Here is a 22577-nt window from a genome sequence, read left to right on the forward strand (position 1 = left end):
GGGTTTCTCAATGTGTGTCCTTTCTCTAGCCCGCAGCCAGCAGGGATGCTCTTCCTTCGAGAAGCAGGACTGAAGCCCTGCCTCTGGCCAGCTGGATGGCTGGATACCCCACCTCCTGCTGAATTGCATCAGGATGTGAAATCTCATTTGATACCTACCACAGTTTTCACTGGTGGAACTGGGATAAAAAGTAAGAAGGTTGTTGACAAGCATGTGTACACTAGTCATTCATATCCCTGACAATCTGCTTGCTCATCGTCTTGTTTCAGAAAATCCTGAGCCCTGTATGGCTCCCTAATGGAGTCACACAAAGTTATAGGCCCGCCCACAGAATTCTGGGGTGTTGCATGATTTGGGCGTCTCTGATTTTGAAATGTAGCCCCCTTATAGCCATAGTCCTAATATCTTTTAGCTTCTTATGTGACTTATGTCTTAGACTACATTCCCATTCTTATTGAAAGGCCCTGACTTCTGTTCCAAGTTGAACTCGTTGCTTAGCATATGTACAAAGACTACTAGAGACTTTTGTGGTTTTTAGGCACTCTGTGCTTTTGTCATACGTGTGAGTTTTTGCAATATCTCAGTTATGCTATCTGTTGAATGAAATCCTATGATATCTTGGAGATCTTGCTTCCAGAGTCTCAAACGTTTCTTTTTAGTCTGGGCTGGGTAATCTCTAGGCCTGTTGCACTGTTGTCATGCTGGAGAATTTCATATATATCCATATTTATGTGATATATATGATATCATACAAGCATGACTCTTTTAATGACAGGGATACATTCTGAGAAATGCATTGTTAGGCAATTTAGTCATTGTGGGAATATCATACAGTTCACTTACATAATAAGCCTAGATATATGCACTACTACATACCTGGGCTCTGTGATACAGTTTGTTGCTCCAAATCTATACACCTGTACAGCCTATTACTGTACTGACTACTGTAGGGAATTGTAATACAGTGTTTACTATTTTTTTGTGCCTAAAAATATCTAAACATAGAAAAGGTATAATGTAAATACAGTAAAAAAATTTAAAAAATGGTACACCTGGGTAAGGCACTTACCGTGAGTGGAGCTTGTGGAAGGGGAAGTTGCTCTGGGTAAGTCAGCGAGTGCGTGATGAGTAAATGTGAAGGCTTGGGATATTGCTGTGCACTACTGTAGACTTTATAAACATGGTTCCACAAGCCTTCCCCCTCGTTCCTTTCAACAAGGTCAGAAATAGAACATCAAAGCTGTCAATGCTGCTCCGTGTACAGGGATGAAGGCTGGATTAATTGGAAATATTGAGGAGAAACTGGCTGGATAAAGTGTAGATCACCCTAACACTAATTGTCAAGAGGGAGTGAAAGGTGGTGCGAAGATCAGTAGGAGTAAGAAATCAAGATGCAGAAATACGGGAACATAGGGGATTGTCATGGCAATGTGTTTTTGATGATCGCATGTTGGAGCAGTGCTCAGTTCCAGGAACTTTGTGGTTTAATGTTGAAAAGTGGTTGTTTAACATGAGGAGGGTGTGAAACTGAGGTCTTGATCATTTGATTTTGGAAATTTGAGTTTGGTCCCTTTTACCCTCTCTGGCAAAAAGGGCTCTGTGTGGCACTGAACTGATAGAAGAAATAAAATGTATCCATGCTTTATGTCATTACAACCTAAAAATATTTCCAAAGTACAGGGACAGGCTGGCTCCGTAATACCACAGAACGCTTTTACTTAAGTGGCTGTGGCACGTATTACTTGTTAAGGAAGCTCCTTTGTACCTGTGAATTTATATAGGATCTTCAGAACTCAACAAAGAATTTGCAGCACTGTAATCTGAAGACCATCAGGCTAGATCTCGGAGGGCTGTAGCGACCTCTGAATATGTCACCCTGGGCGTATGGGCTTCTCTGTGCTGAAACAGGTCAGTGGCTGAGTGATTGGGAGGTAATTTTCACACTCAAAAGTGAGGTGTTGTGGGTGAGAGGGGATCTATTGCCCAGGCCCACACATACTGCTCCTGTGAGAGAAACAAAGTTCCTCCTGAACCACATATCCTTTCATTGCTTATAGGAAGTTAAGCTCCATTATAATCTTGCGGTATCACTGTCATATATGCAGTCCACTGTTGACTGAAATGTCATTATGTGATGCATAGCTGTATATGATATATATCATAACATATATCTTATATAACACATATATTTTTATTGGTAGTGGTGGTCGTGATGGTGGTGTATTTCCACCCTTCTTTGGTTTGCTAATGTTCATTCTTAAATAGCCTCCTAAGAAAGGGTTGAATAAGAGGTAAGTTTTTGAACCCTTGCACATCTGAAAAAGTCTTTATTCTCTTCTCATTCTTGTTTGAGAGTTTGGCAATGTAAAAACCTCATGCTGAAATTTTAAGTAATTCTTTTTTTAATCTCTGCAAGCTTTGGAATCCTTTCTTATCCTTGGTGTTCTGAATTTTCACAAAACTTTGCTTCAGCTTGGGTATGTTTTCATTCAGTGTGCTACACACTTAAGCCATTTCAGACTGAACTCAGTTTTTTATTTAGCTCTGAAGTTATTTTTCCAATATATCTTTTTGTAAAAAGATTTTATTTAGCTCTGGCTGGTGTAGCCCAGTGGATTGAGCTCGAGCCTGTGAAGCAAAGGGTTGCCGGTTTGATTCCCAGTCAGGGCACATGCCTGGGTAGCAGGCCAAGTCCCCAGTAGGGGACACATGAGAGGCAACCACACATTGATGTTTCTCTCCCACTTTCTCCTTCCCTTCCCCTCTCTCTAAAAATAAATAAATGAAATATTAAATAAAGATTTTATTTATTTATCTTTACAGGGGAAGGGAAGGAGAGAGGGAGAGGAATATCAATGTATGGTTGCGTCTCGTGCGTCCCCTGCTGGGAACTGGCCTGCAACCCAGGCATGTGCCCTGACTGGGAATTGAGCTGGGATCATCTGGTTCACAGGCCCGCGCTCAATCCACTGAGCTATACTAGCCAGGTCCAACATATCTTTAATACTTTTCTCCCCTCCACTTTTTCTTTTCCATTTTTTATGTCAGTAAGATGTTGGCTTTCCTAATAGACTCTTACATTTTGTTTCACATTTCCTACACTTTATTTTACCTATTTTATTGAAGCATAACTTACATATGGTAAGGTATAGAAATCTTAGTTGTAGAATTTAATTTTTTATATGTAGCCATTTATGTAACCACTAATCAGATAAACTTCTAGAACATTCCCAGCACCCATGAAGACTTCCTCATGCCATATTCCTGGTCAGTACCTTCACCAGAGGTAACCAATGGTAGCCTTACCACCATAGATCAGTTTTACTGTTCCATTACTTCATATAAAGCTAATTGCACACTATGTACTGTTTTTTGTCTGGCTTCTTTCAATCAACATGTTTTTGGAATTCTACTCCATTGTTGCGTGTATCAGTAGCTCTTTTTTTACATTTATTTCTAATTATTTTATAGCTGTTCAAGTATACTTGTCTGCATTTACCCCCCACTACTCCCCACCACCTCCCTCCACTGATTGCTAACCTCCCTTGGTTTTGTCAATGTGTCCTTTATGTAGTTGTTCCTCAGAACACTTGCCCCCATTGTATCCTCCATCATCCCCTCTGGCTATTTTTGGATTGTTCTTAATTTCAATGTCTCTGATTGTATTTTGTTTTTTTTTTCTTTTGTTGATTATGTTCCAGCTAAAGGTGAGATCCTATGGTACTTGTCCCTCGCCACCTGCTTTATTTTGATTAGCATAATGCGCTCCAGTTCTATCCATGCTGTCACAAGGGGTAGGAGCTCCGTCTTTCTCTCTGCTGGATAGTATTCCATTGTGTAAGTGTACCATAGTTTTTTGATCCACTAATTTGCTTATGGGCACCTAGGTTGCTTCCAGCACTTAACTATTGTAACTTGTGCTGCTATGGGCATTGGGGTGCAAAAGTTCTTTTGGATTGGTGTTTCAGGGCTCTTAGGATATAATTCCAGCAGTGGAATTGCTGGCTCAACAGGCAGTTCCATTTTGAGTTTTCTGAGGAAATTCCATACTGTTTTCCATAGGGGCTGAACCAGTCTGCATTCCTACCAACAGTGCACTAGGATTCTCTCTTCTCCACGTCCTCTCCAACACTTGTTTGTTGCTTTGTTTATGATGACCATTCTCGCCAGTGTGAAGTGGTATCTCATCGTGGTTTTAATTTGTCTCTTTGATGGCTAGAGATGCTGAGCATCTTTTCATATGTCTCTGGGCCCTGTGTATGTCCTCCTTGGAGAAGTGACCATTCAAGTCTTTTGCCCATTTATTAATTGATTTTTTTTGTCTTCCTGCAGTGGAGTTGTGGGTGTTCTTCATATATTTTGGAGATCAAACGTTTGTCTGAGGTATCATTGGCAAACATGTTTTCCCATATAGTTGGTTGTCTTTTCATTTTAATGCTGTTTTCTTTAGCCATGCAGAAGCTTTTTAATTTGATGAGGTCCCATTCGTTTATTCTTCCCTTTGCATCCCTTGCTTTAGGGGACATATTCAGTGAAGATGTTGCTGTGTGGAATGTCTGAGGTTTACCTGCTGATTTTTCCTTCTAGGACTTTTATGGTGTCACAACTTATATTTAAGTCTTTTATTCACCTTGAATTTACATTTGTGTATGGTCTAAGTTGGTGATCGAGTTTCATGTTTTTTGCATGTAGCTGTCCAGATCTCCCAAAACCATTTGTGGAAGAGGCTATTTTACTCCATTTTATTTTATTGCACCCTTTGTCGAATATTAATTGACTGTAGAGAGTTGGGTTTATTTCTGGGCTCTTTATGCTGTTCCATTAGTCTGTGTGTCTGTTCTTCTGCCAGTGCCAGGCTGTTTTGATTACAGTGGCCTGTAATATAGTTTGATAACAAATATTGTGATTCCTTCCTACTTTGTTCTTCTTTCTCAAAATTGCTGCAGCCATTTGGGTCATTTTTAGTTCCATGTAAATTTTTGAAGTGTTTGTTCTGTATCTGTGCAATATGTTATAGGTTTTTAATAGAGCTTGCATTGAATTTGTAAATTGCTTTGGGCAACATGGACATTTTGAAGACGATAATTCTTCCAATCCATGAGCATGGTACATGCTTTCATTTGTTTGTGTCTTTCTTAATTTCTTTCTGTATTTTTGTGTGGTGTTCTAGTACAGGTCTTTTATCTCCTTGGTTAGATTTTTTCCTAGGTACTATATTTTTCTTGTTGCTATGTCAAAAGAAATTTTCCCCCTGATTTCTGTTTCAGATATTTCCTTGTTGGTGTACAAAAATACCTCTGATTTTTGAATATTGACTTTGTATCCCGCTGTTTTGCCAACTTCACTGATTAGGTTGAGTAGTTTTTTGGTGGAGTCTATAGGATTTTCTGTGTACAGTATAATGTCAACTGCAAACAATGACAGTTTTGCTTCCTCCTTTCCAATATGGATGACTTTTATTGCTTTTTCTTGCCTGATCGTTCTTCCTAGGACTTGCAATACTTTGTTGAGTGGGAGTGGTAAAAGAGGTCATCCTTGTCTTGTTCCTGATCTTAGCAGGTGAGATTTCAGTTTTTGCCCACTGAATATGATGTTGGCTATAGGTCTCTCATACATGGCCTTTATTATGTTAAAGAATGCTTCCTCTATTTCCACTTTGTTGAGTATTTTTATCATAAATTGGTGTTGTACCTTATCAAAAGCTTTTTCCGTATCTATTGATATGATCATGTGATTTTTGTCTGTTGTTTTTTAATGTGATGTATTGGATTTATTGATTTGCAAATATTGTACCATCCTGCATCCCTGGGATGAATCCCACTTGATTATGGTGTGTGATCTTTTTAATGTATTGGTGGATGCTGTTTTATCCTCAATATTTTTTTGAGGATTCTAGTGTTTATGTTCATCAGTGATATTGGCCTTAAATTTTCTTACTTTCTTATGTCTTTATCTTGTTTTGAGATTATGATGATGCTGGCTTCATAAAAAAGAGTTTGGGATTTGGTGGAATAATCTATGAAGGATACAAGTTAGCTCTTCCTTAAATGCTTTTTAAAATTCTCCTGTGAAGCTGTCTATTCCAGGGCTTTTGTGTGTCAGGAAATTTTTTATTACTGCTTCAGTTTCATCAGGTGTTATTGGTCTTTCTACTTCTTGTTTATTCAGTTTTGGAAGATTATGTTTTTCTAGAAATTTTTCCATTTCTCCTAGCTTTTCAAATTTTGAAAGCCAATCAAACAATGTAATTAAAGAAACAATTATAATAAAGAAAACTAAACTGATGGAAGTGAATACAAAATGTTAATAAAAAAGAAGTAAAAATAATGAAAAATAATAGTAATACAAGTACACGATAACATGCAAATTCTTTGGCATAGTAAAGTGAAATTTATCTCACTATCTCAGTTTTTGGGATTAGCTTTTTGATGCCTCTTTCAGTCTGACTGTGGTTCTTTCACAGTTCCAGTTCTTATTGCCTCAATTGGATAAAAGAAAAAAGAAAGAAGAAAGAAAGAAAGAAAGAAAGAAAGAAAGAAAGAAAGAAAGAAAGAAAGAAAGAAAGAAAGAAAAGCCTCCTGCTCACTTTAAACAGGCCGAGGGAGTTCTTCTGGTCTTCCTGGCTGCAGCAGGCTGAGGGGGGTTGGATTTTGCTTTTCTCTTTTCCTATGGTTTTGTGAGGTTGAGAGCCATTGTCTGGGCCACTTGCTTCACAGTTGCCCAGCCTCCAGCCCAGTTCCTCAGTCTGCTATTGAGCCCTCAATTGCTCTTCTACACCAGGTCGGTGCTTTCAATCCGCCAGTAGTGCTATCCTTGGTGTTCACCAACTAGGGGCCACTCACCACCTTCTTGCTCTTTGCTGTCCTAGACGCTAGGCACTTTCAAAATCTCTTCAGGGTAGTTCAGCTTCCCCACTGAGTTATGTTTTTCTGGGGACTGCTAACTGCCTGAGCCCTGCTGCTCTCTTCTGCACAGGGGGTAGGGAGGGCCTTCTTTTGCCTCTTAGATAGCCAGTCCTACCACATGGGGTGGGACACAGCCGAGGTTTTGGCTGTTGTGGCTGAGAACAGGCAACCAGGGCAGCATGGGCAGCTGCTGCAGGAGAGGTCCCTAAACAGCCAACGAGAGCCCTTTTTTTGGAACAAAATCCTCCTTTTCAAGCATGCTACTCCTAACAAGTGTCTGGCCTCTCACACAGTCCAACTTTCCAATCCGACCAGAGACTGTCCAGGTCAGGGTCCATCACAGCTCAACTCTTCTCCCTTCTTTAGGCATCAACCAACTTTCCAATTTCTCTGTTAATGACCCAGCTGGCATCCACAGTCGCAGTGGGTGAACACCGCCCCTGTGAGTCTCCCACTTTGTCTTTATTCTCCCAAGAGCCTTCAAGCATCCATGTCTATCCTGGTGTTGTTCTATCCTCCCTGTTTGGCAGGGGAGGGAGCTGTTAATTTGGCTCTCTTCCAAGACTCCTATGGCAGGCCCATCAGGGGCCAGGCCTGGGCCTGCAGCAGCCATGGTCCCTGCACTGGTCCCAGGGACCTTACTGTCCCAAAGAAATCTCCTTACAGTATGTTTTTCAGTGTCCTCTACAACTTTGGCCTCCAACCTTCATATATGCTGGGATACCGCTGGCTGTTCACTCTGTTCCTCAGAAGATTGGCTGGGTGTTCCATCTGTACAGAGGAGGGGAGTGTACTCAGCTCCCATCTTCCTCTCTGCCATCTTCCAACTCTGGCCGAGTACCCCAAGTGTTATTTTTTATTTCTGCATTGTACTGCATTTTGTGACTAAATCACAGTTTGTCTATTCAAAGTATTGGATACTATTGAAGGGCATTTGGGTAGCTTCCAGTTTGGGGTTACTACAAATAATGCTAGTATGAATATTTTTGTACATGTCTTTTGGTGACCATATGTACTCATGCCTGTTGGGTATATGCATTGGAATAGAATGGCTGGTTCATAGGGTAGGCATATGTTCAACATTGGCTTTACTAAATACTGACATAAAGTCTTCCATAGTGTTTGCATGAATTCACAACTTATATGTACATTGTGTGCAGGTTTGAATTACTCCACATTCTTGTCAGTACTTGGTGTTTTCCTTTCTTGTATTTCTGTTCTGCATTTTATAGTTTTTCTCAATTTAATATTTAATTTTTTTCATTGGATTTTTACTTTGTAATTGTAGTTTTAATTTCCAAGTGATCTTTCTTGTTCTATTGTATTTTTCCTAGTTATTTGTTTTTGTTTTCTACATTCAAAATCTCAGATTATTCTGAGGATACTAATACAAGATATTTTTGATTGCCCTCTTTTGAGTTTCCTGTTCCTTTATAATCTTTTTCTTCCAGGGCCAACTTTGCTAATTGTATTTCTTGATTATTTCTCTTTCATCCTGTACACCATCCTCAAATGTTTGGCCTTTCTTTGTTTTCTGATTACGTTTAAGATTAAGGCTGACTGGTTACTGTGTGTACATGGATGGGATGTATTGTTTGGCAGCCTTTGTTTCCTTTTAACATGTAGGTTATTAAATTATTTATTGTATTGAATTTACAAAGAAAACAGATAATGCATCCTGTAGAAAGAATAAAAATGTATTCAGGATTTTATTTTTAACTGACAGCAAACAGAAATCCTTTAGTAGCTCTGGCTGGTGAGTTTCAGTGGATTGAGTACTGGCCTCCAAACCTTTAAAGGGTCACCTGTTCAATTCCTGGTCAGGGCACATGGCAGGGTTGCAGGCTAGGTCCCCACTAGGGGGCATGCAAGAAGCAACCGCACATTGATGTTTTTCTCCCTCTCTCCCTCCCTTCCCCCCTCTCAAAATAAATACAACCTTTATTTTTTATAATATATTTTATTAATTATGCTATTAGTTTCCCATTTCCCCCCTTAATTCCCCTCCACCCTACACACCACCTCTCATTCACATTCCCCCCCTTTAGTTCATGCCCATGTGTCATAAGTTCTTTAGTTTCCACATTTCCCACACTACTCTTGCCCCCGTATCTATTCTCTCCCCACCATCTATGCTACTTTTGTACCTTCTCCCCCTCTCTCCTCCTCCCACTCCAGTGTTGCTAACCCACCATGTATTCTTCATTTCTGTGGTTCCACTCCTGATCTAGCTGTCCTCTTAGTTTGCTTTTGTTTTAGGTGTGGTTGTTAATAACTGTGAGTTTGCTGTCCTTTCACTGTTCATACTTTTTATCTTCTTTTGCTTAGATAAGTCTCTTTGACATTTCATCTAGCAAGGGCTTGGTGATGATGAACTCCTTGAACTTGACCTTATCTAAGACACACTTTATCTGCCCTTCCATTCTAAATGGAAGCTTTGCTGGATAGAGCAATCTTGGATGTAGGTCCTTGCATTTCATGACTCGGAATACTTCTTTGCAGCCCCTTCATGTCTGTAAGGTCTCTTTTGAGAAATCAGCTGACAGTCTGATGGGAAGTCCTTTGTATGTTACTGTCTCTTTATCTCTCGCTGCTTCTAGGATTGTCTCCTTCATTTTAATCTTGGCTAATGTAGTTATGATGTGCCTTGGTGTGTTCCTCCTTGCGTTCACTTTCTTTGAGACTTTCTGAGCTTCCTGGATTTCCTGGAAGTCTATTTCCTTTGCCAGATAGGGGAAGTTCTCCTTTATTATTTGTCCAAATAAGTTTTCCACTTGTTTCTCTTCTTCTTCTCCTTCTGGTACCCCTATAATTCGGATGTTGGAATGTTTGAAGATGTCCTGGAGGTTCCTAGGCCTCTCCTCATTTTTTTGAATTCTCATTTCTTCATTCTTTTCTGGTTGGATATTTCGTTCTTCCTTCTGGACCATTCCATTGATTTTAGTCCTAGTTTTCCTTCCATCACTATTGGTTCCCTGTGCATTTTCCTTCATTTCCCTTAGTGTAGCCCTCATTTGTTCATCTAATTTGTGACCAAAATCAACCAGTTCTGTGAGCATCCTAATCACCAGTATTTTGAATTGTTCATCTGACAGGTTGGCTATCTCTTGGTCACTTAAAACTATTGGCTCTAGGGCTTTGAGTTGTTCTGGTGCTCAAGCTGTAATTTTTTGGTCTGGTCCCACCAGTTACATATGATGGGCGGTGCCTTAGGTGTTCACCAGGGTGGGACAACTCCTCCCCCCACCCCCATTGCTGGTTTGTGAGCCTGTATGTAGGGGCACAGTCAGAGAGGTAACAATGATGCTTGCTCCATTCTCTCGGATTTCAGTCCCCGCTGCCGCTTTCCACAAGCAAATTGGGCCTTCTGGTGCTGGTTCCTAGGTGGGTGGGCTTGTGTACATTCTAGGACCCTGTAGGTCTCTCCAACAAACTCTCCTGTAAGGCCAGGAGTCTATTCTGGCACCTATGCCCCCACAAGTGTTTTCAGTTGGTGCTTTTAGACTTTATTTCCCGTTGCTGGGGCTCTGGGTTGCACAGTCTGTTTCATTGCTTGTTTTTGCCTGGTTTATCTGCGCATGAAAGTGTGTCCATGGTTAGCCAGCCACCTTGTGCGTCTCGGTGGGTCTGCTTGTTTCTTCCCCATGCCCAGGGTCTGCTAGCCACCACTTTTGACTGCCAAGACCTCTCTCTGCTGGACACCGACTTCACCCCTGTTACCGGTCTGGATGAGTGGTTGTTGGACTTCCATACAGTTCAATTTTCTGTCTGTTCTGGTTGTATTTTTGTTTCTAAGTCTTTTTTGTCCTTAATTTTGGTTGTGCGAGAAGGCACAGTGTTTCCACCTATGCCTCCATCTTGGCCGGAACTAAATACAATCTTTAAAAAAAGAAATTTTTTAGTAAAATCATGGCAACTTGACAGTATTATGATTAAGTTCAATAAAAGTACATGGAGTACGTAGAAGATCAAATTATACAGCTGCCTCTTTCTATACCTTCTAATTCATTTGGATCCTTAAATGATGGGGAAATCCCTTATCTCATGAGAAACAGTTTCAAAATGAAGTTATAGGTTCTCCTAGTAAAAGTTATTTCATGTCAATTGTTAAAATGGGACTTCTATTTGTGTTTTGGGTGTTTCACCTTAATATCATCCCCAGAATTCCTGTAATTCCACAATTATGATTTTACAGTGTAGAAAAGAATTCAGTTCTAGTCTGCTATTGCTTTAGATGTGTGTGTGTGTGTGTGTGTGTGTGTGTGTGGTGTGTGTGTGTGTGTCTGTGTTACTGAAAACTCAAAGTAGATAAGAATTGCTGAAAGATTTTTCCTGCCATAATTGGATGCAATCTTTTTATTTTCTTTATTCTTGATTGATGTATGGACAGCCTCACTTAAAATTCTTTCTATAGGAACTTGTCTGATTTTAGGACTACCCAATCAAGGATCTGATAAATGGCTGGCCATAGTTACTCAGGGTAACATGTTTGAGTTAAACTGATTGCATGATTGTACTACTTTTTCCTTTGCCACTGTTGGTAGACAAATGACAGAATCCACATTCTAGGTCCTGTATAGAAAGTTGGCTACACAAAAGTCTCATTGGTAGCTTTGCTAGTAGAGCTTCAAAGTGCACCTCTTTGGCCTTCTGTGAATCAGAGTCCTGTAGCTGCTTCTGGAGAATGTTGTATCCCCAAAGCCCACTTAGTCCAAGCTGAAAAAGAGGCTGTGATCTCTGTCATGCCCCTTTTGCTTTTCAATCTGACCCAAAGAATATGAAGCCTAGGGCAAGTCTGAGAGAGATTAATCCTAAGATTCATAAAGCCTTTCCTCATTTAAAAAACAGAAAAAGCCTCAAGTACATTTCAATCATTTCAAAATTGCAGTTAAAAACTTACATTATACAAGGAAATAGCAGCAGAGAATGGCTAATCTTAAACCATCCAACAACAACAACAACAACAACAAAACCCCCTAAAAACAAACAACCTCACCTCAAAATAATGAAAAATAAAAAGTGCCATCCCATCTCTCCCCTTGGTTCTTTTATCCTGAGATTTCACTTAGGACCTGAGGCCTCTGAGAAAATAAAAAAGGCAACGCCACAGGGGGAAACTGCTTCAGAGATGAATTTTGGACAATACAGTGAAAGCTGTAAATAAAAGTTTGAGAAAAAATTGAGAACTCTAGGACGTTTTCTTCTGAGATGGGAAATCTCTGATGTCCAGATCTCCTTTCTAGAGTCAGCCTGAATTCCTCAGTTATGGGATAATAAACACCAGTGAACTGAGTTGAGTGCCAGCCAGGAATTAAAATAAAAACAGGCAAAAGCCAAACAGCCAATAGAAATAACACTGCTGTTAGAATAACAGGAGACACATAGGAAAGGACTGTTTGCAGAACATCTGAGGTTCTGAAGAAATTACTAATCACTGGTTCTGTTTTAATTTCCATCAAAAATCAGACTGAGGTTTCAAGGCTCTTAGAGTTATTAAAGAACAAAAAGAAAATGATGGTGTTTTGAACAGTGAAAAAAATGGTACCTAAATTTGTTGTTTAGACAGCTCATTTGAAGAAGACAGTAGCTTAAAACTCACAGGAAAAAATGTGAACATAGAGAACAAAAACAATAGAGGAAGATGATACAGCCTGGATACAGCATGTTTAATGTCTGTGCTGTACAGAGAAGTAACCCCTTTCCCCTTCTCATCCTTATGCTGGCAGCAGGATGTGCACTAAAATATTAGACTCAGAGTCAGTGAATAAAAGGATGAGCTCATATATCTTTATAGCTCTTTTTTGTTAAAAAAGGAGCAGGCTTTACTTTAAGATGAAGAGGTGAATAGTTTTGGGAGGACCCTCCAAGTGTCATAATATGGAGATATTTTTCTGTGGTTTCAGTACCCACTACAGCTTTCCTAGACCTCTCTAGACAATTTATTTCATTTCTTTTGAGAAGTCTTTTTTTTTTCATTCATGGTTAAACACTGGCTTTCGATCCTTCTTGGAAAGAGTACTGTCCAAATAGAAACCTTCAGTTAATCTCTGTGTTTTAAGTCCTATTTCTTACTCTTTTCCTCTGTTGTTCCTGCTATCTCTGAGTTGGGAGACTGTCTAGGCTACTTTTGTTCTCTCTTTAGCTGAAGTCTCCTTTGGAGGTATTCTAGGCCACAGGTTTCAGCAGTTTTGATGTGATGGCTTCCAAATTGTGGTGAAACTTGTTTTATTTATTTATTTGTTCCCCTTTAGAGGGGAAGGGGAGAGGGAGAGAAACATCAATGTATGGTTGCCTTTTGTGCGTCCCTTGCTGAGAGTTGGCCTGCAGGGAACTGGCCTGCAACCCAGGCATGTGCCCTGACTGGGAATCAAACCACGATCCTCTGGTTCGCAGGCCTGTGCTCAATCCACTGAGCTACACCAGCCAGGGCCAAATTGTGGTGAAATTTTAAAACACTACAGATCCCCTCCCACTTTTTTTAAGATAAAATTCACATAATATAAAGTAACCATTTTAAAGTGAACAATTTAATGTCATTTAGTACATTTACATTTATTTAGTTGCAAGACATATTCAGACCCCAAAGGAAACCCCGTCAACATTAAGCAGTTGCTCCCCAGCCCCTCTCCCCAAAACCCGTGGCAACCACCAATCTGTTCTGTCTCTATAGATTTGCCTACTCTGAATATTTTATATAAAAGGAATCATAAAATATGTGATGTTTGTGTTTGACTTTTTCAATTAGCATGATGCTTTCAATAGTCAGCATGTTGTAGCATGTGTCAGTACTTAATTCTTTTTATGGCTGGATAATATTCCAGTGTATATATAAATATATATCACACTTTGTTTATCTATTTGTCTGTTGTTGGACATTTTGGCCAGTTTGATTATTGGCTACTGACAATAGTGCTGCTATGAACATGCCTGTACATACATTTGTTTGAATGAATATCTTTTTAAAATTCTTCTGGGTACATATCTAAGAGCAGAACTACTGAGTCATATGGTAATTCAATTTTGAAGTTTTTGAGGAACTGAAGAAAAACTGTTTACCACAGTGGCTGAGTCATTTTACATTTCCATTAGCAATGTATGAGGCCTCCAGCTTCTCCACATCTTCACCAACACGTTCCGTTTACAATGTTGTTTGATAACAGTCATTTTAGTGGGTCTGAAGTACTACTTCACAGTGGTTTTGATTTGCATTTCCCTAGTAACCAATGAATATGAACATCTTCTCCCTTTCATTCTTACTGTTATGTATGATTTTTGTTTGTTCATGATTATTTCAAAGGAAAAGTGATGAAAACAGATACATGCCACCAAAACCCTCTTCAATAAAGGCCTTCTTGCCCCTGTTGCTGAGAGGGCTCCTCTTTAGGGCTTTCTGCCCCTTTAGAATTTACCTCACCTGCAGAGAGCCAACTTCCCCAAGATCAGATCCCTCCTAGTGTAGCCACATTTAATGACTTATCAAGGTGGTATATAAATATCTGGCCATCTCAGCCTAACTTGAGACAACTCTGAAGGGCTCTTTCATCTCTAGACTGCCCGGTGGGAGTTAGCCAAGGCCTGTATCACAGCTAGTCCAATCAATCTGTCTAGTCTTGTTCCCTTTCCATCTTTTTCATGGATGTTTCTCCAAAAAGGACTGCCTAATAAACCATCCCCTGTACACTTAACTCTGCTTTAGTGTCAGCCTTCTGATGAACCCAATTCATAACAGACAATAAATGCAAATGTCTGATTCATTGACTTGGGCTGGAAGTGGAAGTAATCATTATTTCTTTAATTTTCTGGAAATGTAGCTCTAGGAAGGAAGGTGGCAGAGGAGTAAATGGAAGTCACACTGACCCTCTTCCAGGACCAATCTGGAATCACAACTCAATTGTAGAGAAACCACCCAGAACAAACAACTGAGCAATAGCCAGAGAAAAGCATATGACTTTGGACCTACAGAACCAGCTTCAGCATAACCAGTATGGTAAGGAGTGCAGTGGAGACTAAAGAGGGCTGGCTGGGTGCCCACAGGTGGCAGCACCAGCAGGATGATTAAGCAGTTGTTTGGATCCCCCAAAGAAGATTGGAGTCTAAACCCTAAGCTAGGATTCCCAGCCCAGAACACCAGAGCCCCCAAAATACACAGATAACAACCAGTGGAAAGAGCAGCAGGGTTGCTCCCTGCCAGAGACAGTGGGTTGGAATTTCAAGGGCCATTTAAAGGGCCAACACACAAATTTTCATTTGAAGCCACTTACTTGGGGTTCAGACAAAGGTAGGGGCAGTGTAATCTAGAGATGCTTGAGGAGGGACTGGGTACAGAGGTTTGGGAAGAAAACTGAGAGAGTAGCCCCTGGGATCCCAGTGCTGAGTCATCCCCCAGACTGCAGCAACCTTTGTGCTCAGGCAGACCACTCCCTTCTGAATGTCAGTAGCCTTAGGGAAGCAATAGCTCCGGCCCCAGAAAGGTCTCTGCCCTGGCCCTTTGGTGCTTAAGCCTGACTGCTGAGTCCTAGTGACCAGATGAACAACTGAAGGTGACATCCAGAGACAGTAGATCACTGGCAAAGGTGGACTAGAGAGACTTGAGGAGAGACTGGAGACATAGGTTTGGGGGAAAGAACTGAGAAAGTAGTCACTGGGATCCAGTGCTGAGCCAACCCATATATTCAGCAACCACCCTGCTCAGGCAGACCACTCCCCTCCAAGTAGCAGCTACCTGAGGGGAAAAGATAGCCCCCACCACAGGAGGGCTTTGGCCCCACGCTACCATGCTTAAATGTGATTGCTGAGTGTAGAGGGACCATTTTAACAATTGAAGGAGACAGACAGTGACAGCAGATCACTGGAAGTATCAAACAGGCTGCCTGAAGTCAGATGGAGTCAACATCTGACATCACCAGAGGCAGATGCAGAGAGAAAAGAACAGTGGTAAGTACAAGAGGCTACCTATACGAAAGCCACTGTGGTCTTCTTCATTATTTGATATTTTCTTTCCTGCATAGCTGCATAGCATTCGTTTCTTGTCCAGCAACTTTGTATACAATGTCCCTAGATTTTATACCATAGTGTATTTCAGTTGACATAGTTTGTCCCTCCCATCTCTTAACCCATCTTACCTTCCTATTTCCTCACAACATTCTCATTTCAGATTTGGTTTCTAGCTACAACATTCCACACTCTTACTATTTCTCCCCTGTCCAGACACTCAAAATGACTTCTTTTGTCAGAGGGTCATTTCACATCCTTTGGCCCAGCTACTAAAATGCCCATGTTCTCTCTACACCTGTAACAAAATTTGCTAGTTGTTTGTGAATAATGTAGTTGTTGTTGCATTGTTTTTTCAAGATGATCTTGAGGACTTCACTAATTCTGTATTTCAAATAATAAACTTTACCGGACCCTTCTCCTACTCTTTTTCTTTTTTTGACACAAATTTTAATTATGCCATCTTAGCCTATGTTTTCTTTCTTTTTCTTTTTTTGTCTTTCTTCTATTTCTCTGTCATCCTGCCCTTTTACTTTTCTTTTTTCACTTTCTTTTTTTAAATTTAATTATTGTTCAAGTACAGTTTTCTGTCCTCCACTCCCATCCCAGCCCACCTCCCTGTGCTCCCCACCTCCCTCCCATTTCCACCCCCTTAGTTGTTCTCCATGTGCCCTTTATACTAGTTTCTGTGAATCCTTCCCCTTTTCCCCTGAAACCCTTTTACTTTTCTTTATTCTCCTTTTTTTATATTATAAAATTTAATGCTCCCTCAGTTTAGTTTTTGTCCTTTACTCTTAGTATTCCCTCTCCCTCTATCATTATAAAATCACTTCCCATTCCTCTAAACATCTCTTAGACTTTTCTTTGTTTCTTTTTTCCCTCTTATTCCCATATCACCTATGTTAATTTTAGGTCATTTGTTGTTGATAGTGCTCTGGTGGATCATTCTCTCCAATTTGGCTCCAATATTTTTGTTAATTATTTGATATTTTCCTTTCTTTTTCTTTCTCTCTCACTTTATTTTTATACTCTTTTAATTTCTGTTTAAACCTAATATTATATACTTCCCTTCTCATACTTCATTCCACACTCTTCATTCCCTTTCTTTTGCATGAGGTAAACTTTGCCTTCTTTCCTTCCATTGCTTCAAATCCCAACTCTTATTAGTGCTCCTCCCTCTACCCTCTCAAAATCATTTCTGTTTCAGTAGGTCATCTCATATCTACTCTCTTTTCTTATAATAGTCTTACTCTCTTTACACCCTTATTAATACTGGTTTGTTTGCTATTGATAGTGGGATTATGGGGCAACTATATTTGCAGGTATGGGTTTGTTTCTCGGACTCTCTGGTTTTGTTCGGGAAGTGCCTGTACAATAGAATGCTCAGTCAACCAGCAGCATGGAAGGTCCCATGAAAGAACAATGCAACAACAATCAGAACCCAATTACAACTGAAAAACTAGCATAAAAGGCATAAAGGACATCCCAAGAACATCAAGTTCAGTGATCAAGGAGACTACACCACTGTACCTCACAGGCTTCCCACCATAGAAGTTCACAACACAAAGTGAGAAGGTGAAAACAGATCAATTTAAGAAACAGAAGCATCAAGAAGAATCCCACAAACATGGGAAGACAAAAACAAAAAACAAAAAAAACCAACCCCCAATCTAAAGAAAAGGAGGAATTGTCAAAAAGAGAGCTAAATGAGATAGAGGCAAGTAAACTATCAGATATTAAATTCAAAACATTGGTTATAAGGCAACTAAATGAAATCAGTATGAACTACCAAAAGCTACAGGGAAACTATGAGGAACTTACTGCAAACTATATCAGCATTAAAAAGGGCATAGAAACAATCAACAATGGCCAAGGTAAATAAAAAATACAATTGCTAAATTAAAGAACACAGCAGAAGGAATCAAAAGAAGGCTTGATGAAGCAAAGGATTGAATCAGTGAGCTGGAGAACAAAGTAGGAAAAAAGCTCCCAATAAGAGCAAGAAAACCAAAAAAGACTGAAAAAGAATGAAGAGGGGTTAAGGGAAATGCAGAAAAACATGAACAGCAGTAATATTCATATAATAGGAATGCCAGAAGGAGACACAGAAGGACACTTCATAATACTCAAGGGAAGAATCCGTCAAAAAGACATAAACATTATAAACATATATGCATCCAAAATAGGAGCACCCAAATACATAATGAAAAATTTGTAGGACATCAAGAAAGATACAGAGAGCAACACACTTACACTAGGGGATTTTAACATGACATTGTCAAAAATGGATAGATCTTTTAAACAAAATATCAATAAGGATATTGCAGCATTGAACAATGCCATAGATCAAATGGACTTACTTTGATATAAATAGAGACTTTCATCCGAAAGAAACAAAATATACATTTTCAAAGATAGACCACATGATAGGACACAAAACAAGCCTGAACAATTCGAAAAAATTGAAATCATACCAAGCATTTTCTCAGACAACAAGGAACAGAAACTAGAAACCCACCACATGGAAAAAAACCCAAAACACTCAAAATCATGGAGATTGAATAGCATGCTATTAAACAATGAATGGGTAAAGAATGAAAGTAGGGAAGAAATCAAATGAAAAAAAGTTTCTGGAAACAAATGAAAATGAACTCATAACAACCCAAAATTTATGGGACACAGCAACTGCAGTCCTGAGAGGGAAGTTCATAGCAATACAAGCCTATCTAAAAAAGATAGAAACATTTCAAACAAACAACCTAACCCTATGCCTACAAGAACTCGAGAAACAAGAACAAAGACAGCCCACAGCAAGTAGAAGGAAGGAAATAACCAAGATCAGAGCAGAATTAAATGACATAGAGACTAAAAGCACAATTGTAAGGATCAATGAATCCAGGTGTTGGTTTTTTGAAAAGATCAATAAAATTGACAAACCTTTAAGTAGGCTCATCAAGAAAAGAAGAGAGAGGACCCAAGTAAACAAAATCAGAAATGAAAGAGGAGAAATTACAACTGACACCACAGAAATAGAAGGGATTGTAAGAAATTACTATGAAGAACTGCATGCCAAGAAATTTGAAAACCTAGGTGAAATGGACAAATTTCTAGAAAAATATAATCTTCCAAAACTCAATGAAGAAGAAGCAGAAATACTGAACAGACCAATAACACCAGATGAAATTGAAGCAGTAATCAAAAAACTCCCATCACACAAAAGCCCTGGACCAGATGGTTTCACAGGAGAATTATACAAAGCATTTTTGGAAGAGCTAACCCCTATTTTTTGCAGACTATTCCAAAACATCCAAAAGGATGGAAGACTCCCAAACTTATTTCATGAATCCAGCATCATCCTAATCCCAAAACTAGATAAAGACATAACAAAGAAAGAAAACTTCAGGCCAATATCACTGATGAACATAGATGCTAAAATACTCAACAAACTATTGGCAAATCACATCCAACATACATTGAAAAAATCATACACCATGACCAGGTGGGATTCATCCCAGGGATGCAAGGATGGTTCAATATTTGTAAATCAGTAAGTGTAATATATCACATAAACAAAAGCAAAGACAAAAATCACATGATTACATCAATAGATGAAGAAAAATATTTGATGAGGAACAGCACCCATTTATGGTAAAAAAACACTCAGCAAAGTGGGAATAGAGGGAGCATTCCTCAACATAATAAAGGAGAGACCATATATGAGAGACCTACAGCCAACATCATACTCAATGGGCAAAAACTGAAATCTCTCCCACTAAGATCAGGAACAAGACAAGGCTGTCTGCTTTCACCACTTCTATTCAATATAGTACTGGAAGCCCTATCCACAGTGATTAGAGAAGAAAAAGAAATAAAAGGCATCCAAATCAGAAAGGAGGGAAAATTGTTATTGTTTGCAGATGGCATGATAGTGTACATAGAAAACCCTACAGACTACACCCAAAAACTACTTGATGTAATACATGAATTTGGCAAAACAGCAGGATACAAAGTCAATATCCAGAAATCAAAGGTATTTTTGTATACCAACAATGAAATATCAGAAACAGAAATAAAGAAAAATAATGCCATTTGATATAGCAACAAGAAAAATAAAATAATTCAGAATAAACCTAACCAAGGAGGTAAAAGACCTGTACTCAGAAAACTATACACCACTGAAGAATGAAATTAAGGAAGACACAAATAAATGGAAACATATACCATGTTCATGGACTGGAAGAATTAATTGCATCAAAACGTCTATACTACCCAAAGCAATTTATAGATTCAATGCAACTCCTATTGAAATACGAATGACATATTTCACATATAGAGAACAAAGACTTGAAAAATTTATATGGAACCATAAATGACCCTGAAAAGCTGCAGCAATTTTGAAAAAAATAACAAAGTAGGTGGGATCACCACACCTGACATCACAATATATTACAGCCCTGGCTGGTGTGGCTCAGTGGATTGAGTGCGGGCGTGTGAACCACACGATCGCTGTTCGATTCCCAGTCAGGGCACATGCCTGGGTTGCAGGCCAGTCCTCAGCGGGGAACTCACGAGAGGCAACCATACATTGATGTTTCTCTCCTTCTCTCCTTCCCTTCCCCTCTAAAAATAAATAAATAAAATCTTAAAAAAAAAAAAGGAAAGCAGTTTTAAGTGAAGCTGACAGACCACCCTGTACTTGACCAACTCGACAACTCAGTCTAGTCAAACTGTTGAGTCTCAGGAGGTGGCAATACAGATAGGCTTCTCAAATAAGGCCTATACAGTGTAAACAACTACCTAGGTAATGAGGTCATAGGTATACACCTTATGAAAACAGGAAGAACATGCAGGTTAATTAACATAACAACCCACAAATCAGTCTCTGGGTGCATGAGGCTGCCTCTTGAGGAGATATTCAGTTGCAAGGCCTTTCCTGGAATGATATCAAATAGTGACAATGTGACAAATTCTTCCTGCTCATAAATTGAACATCGTTGATGTCACAAACCCAGTTCAACTTCTAAGTGAATACAAAACTTTGAAGACAGTTATCTATATTGGGGTATAAAGTCTACCACTGAGCATTGTGATTTTCCTTGAAACATGATTTTTCTCCGTAAGATCACCCTCATTGTCACTAAAGGGACTGCATTAAGTGCAGTTTTACTTTTTGCCCACTCATTTGCAAAAACACAACAAGAGTAACAATTGATCACATAGGCTCTTTGAATCTGTTTTGCTGAAACTCATGCAAGGAACCTTTAGATTGAGCTTTAATCAACCCTTCAGGGCACAGAGGCCAAGTCAAACAACTTCCAGGAAAATATAGATTTTCCTGTAGTCACACAACTGCCAGGAAAATATAGATTTTCTTGTAGTACATATATTTCTCAAGTCCTTGAGGTTCCCAAAGGTTCTTAAAGTTCCTCCTTGCCGTATTTCAGGAAAGAAATCTTTGTTCCTTCCCTGGAAAGACTGCAATGAACCACATGACCAACAAAACCACCATTGGAGACTGGTTTTATACAAAGAAACTTTATGTGATCTTCAGAATATCAAATTCTGGAGGGCTCAGATAGGGAAAAAAATATAAAGTGTGAAGAAAAATCCTTGTCCTTCCAATATCCATCAAGATTGCATTTCCATGCCTTACACCTTTCACCTTTGATGTTCTACTTGATGTGAAGTTTTAAATCTCCCTGGGAAACTTCATTTTCTTTCTGAAACCAAAGCAAAGTCCAAAGCAAAGACAGAGTTCCAAAAGAAGGGGGTACTAGGACCAGTCTTAGAATCTTGTCTCATAACCTTCGGTCACACTAACTGATCACATAGACAGCGTTGCGTAGGTCCCAAATGGCCCAAAGCCCCAATGGTAGAGGCATTCCCTCACCTACCAGTATGCCCACTGGTCTTCTGGCAGAGGCATGACTTCTTATCCCCAGATGGTACGCCCACCAGCATTCAGTGGTACAAAGCCTCAATGGTAGAGGTACTCTCGCCTACCAGCGCGTTCACTGGTCTCTTGGCAGAGACATGACTTCTCACCACAGACTTGCCTCTGCTGACCTCTACTAGGTCCCAATGGCCAAACAGTAGAGACAGAAAATTCCCAATTTACACAAAACAACAGAGTTTAAACAAAGTCTCTGTAAGATCAGAAAGTGAGAAACAAATCAAGCAAAGTATAATTGCACCTAAGAGCCGAGGTTTCCTTTCAGGTTTAAAAGTTTCAGAACATACTATATCCTCTACCACTTTCTACACACCTGCAACTTTTACAAACCTTCTATACACTTTTACTTGTTCAGAAATAACTGTAACTCACTTTCAATTCTTGTTTTTTATTCTCAGTGGGAAAGACCATACTCTCAGTATCTGGCAATTAAGTGTCCTTAGATTTGCAAGCACATAAATAAAGTAAAAGGAACATTGTTACTTTGCATTGGGAGTCACTGTCCTTTTCCAAAAAGAAAAATTTCAAATCTCCTTCTGGAGTGCAGGTCCAGCTTTCCCTTTCAGCATCAATCACAGCAGCAGGATTCAAGTCTTCCTCAAGCAGTGCCTGTTTTATCTGTGTGTGGTGGATCTAGGGCTTGATTCCCATCAGCTTTAGGGAGGTGTACATTGTCAACAGGACATCATAGGGACCGGTCCAGTGTTTGGCTAGCTTCTTTTTGGAAC

This window comes from Sturnira hondurensis, unplaced genomic scaffold (genome assembly GCF_014824575.4).
Source record: "Sturnira hondurensis isolate 20B ecotype Veracruz unplaced genomic scaffold, ASM1482457v3 Scaffold0010600, whole genome shotgun sequence".
In the NCBI taxonomy this organism is placed as follows: domain Eukaryota; kingdom Metazoa; phylum Chordata; class Mammalia; order Chiroptera; family Phyllostomidae; genus Sturnira; species Sturnira hondurensis.